The sequence below is a fragment of the Lucilia cuprina genome, chromosome 3, assembly GCF_022045245.1.
Source record: "Lucilia cuprina isolate Lc7/37 chromosome 3, ASM2204524v1, whole genome shotgun sequence".
Taxonomy (NCBI): Eukaryota; Metazoa; Arthropoda; class Insecta; order Diptera; family Calliphoridae; genus Lucilia; species Lucilia cuprina.
Window position 1 is genome coordinate 7868061 of NC_060951.1, and position 1978 is coordinate 7870038.

Below are 1978 nucleotides of genomic sequence, written 5' to 3' on the forward strand. Positions count from 1 at the left end.
GTTCTGTTCTAGTTCTGTTCTAGTTCTGTTCTAGTTCAGTTCTAGTTCTGTTCTAGTTCTGTTCTAGTTCTGTTCTAGTTCTGTTCTAGTTCTGTTCTAGTTCTGTTTTAGCTCTGTTCTATTTCATTTCGTTTGATTAAACATATTTTAAGTAAGTTTTAAAAATTTTTTTTTAATTTATGTTATCCGGGTTTAAATGTATATTACTGCGCAAACCTGAGCTTTAATTTAAAGATTTAAATAAATTTTATTCGCCATATAAAAACATAATTATGCGGATTTTTTAATAGAGTTATAAAACAAAACAACAAGCTTAAAAGAGAATTGTTATTGTGCAAAAAAAATAATAGTTTATATAAAGAAAAACAAAAGACTAAAATTGTTAACTTTACTAATTAATGTAGACAAAACGGAGGATTTCCTTAAATAAAAATAAACAAGAAAATAAATCAAATTTTACGAAATGTATAAAACATTAAGTAGATGATTAAAGTTAACAAGTGTATAAAATAGTGAGAAATATAATAAGACAGTTGTGGTTAAAAAACAAAACTAGAGTGAAAACTGAAAAAAGGAAAATTATATTTTTATTTATTTTATAAAATTCATTTAAATATCTGTTGTGACATTAGCATCACAAAGCTTTTGAAGGGTTAATATAACACCAAACAAAAGACTTAAGCAACAAGCAGTTACTTAAAAAATTTACTGAAATATTATAGTTTTTATAATTTTATAAAATTTTTTAGTTTTGTCATATTTAATTAAAAGTGTAAATTTATCTTTATTTAGTTTTTTTTCCTATAAATCTATACACTTAACAATTATTTATAACTATTATAAAAAAATCTAATGTTTAATTGCTATTAACTACAACTCCATGAGAGTATTTTTATTAACAGTTAATAAAACTGTTTTGAAAATAAAAACTGTCATTGTTATGGCGCCTTTAGAGATTTTTTTTCTAATATTTACAATGAAAATTGTTTTTAAAAACAATTTTCTCAATGATTAGACAAATTTCTATTTATTACTAAAACTAAACAAAATGAAACTTTATACTTATGTCTAAAGATTCCCCTCCAACTAATATTCCTTTAATGTGTGTAAATTATATGATAACTTAAGTTTTTGATTTAACCGCTTTATTTGATTTTTTTCATTTTTCTTTTCGTCTATATTTTATTTCATTGCCATGTTTATTATAACTTTTATGCGTTTGTAATTTAACATTAATATAAAAAAAATTCTTAGAAATTTATACACACTCACTTTAAATGTCGGCAATTTTATGTTTATAACTCATATTTCATTTCCGTTTCTTATTTGAATGAAAAGTAATCCAAAGAAAAAAATCACAAGAGAATTAACAAAAAAAGAAATATTTCTTTGATTTTTCTTTATTATTAACCAGATAATAATTCTAAAGATGAAAAGCAATCACATAAATCAGTAGAAGAAACAGAAACACCATTTCTTAAGAAAGGAAAGAAAAAAAATCTAACTAACTATAGCCCTGACTCTAATAACATAACAATCTCATTAAAGTCTTAAATATAGTCCCAATATAGTCTTAACTATAGTCTAGACTATAGTCTCACTATAGTCTTAACTATAGACTAACTGTGATCTTGACTATAGGCAAATTATAGTCTTCAATATATAGTCTTAACTATAGTTTCAATTAAGTCTTGACTATAGTCTTACTATAATCATGACTATAGCCTTACCATACTCTTGACTCGCTATAGTCACCATATAATAGACTATACTATAGACTAGACTATAAACCAGACTATAGACTAGAATATAGACTAGACTATAGACTGGACTATAGACTAGACTATAGACTAGACTATAGACTAGACTGTAGACTAGACTATAGACTAGACTATAGACTGGACTATAGACTAGACTATAGACTACACTATAGACTAGACTATAGACTAGACTATAGACTAGACTATAGACTAGACTA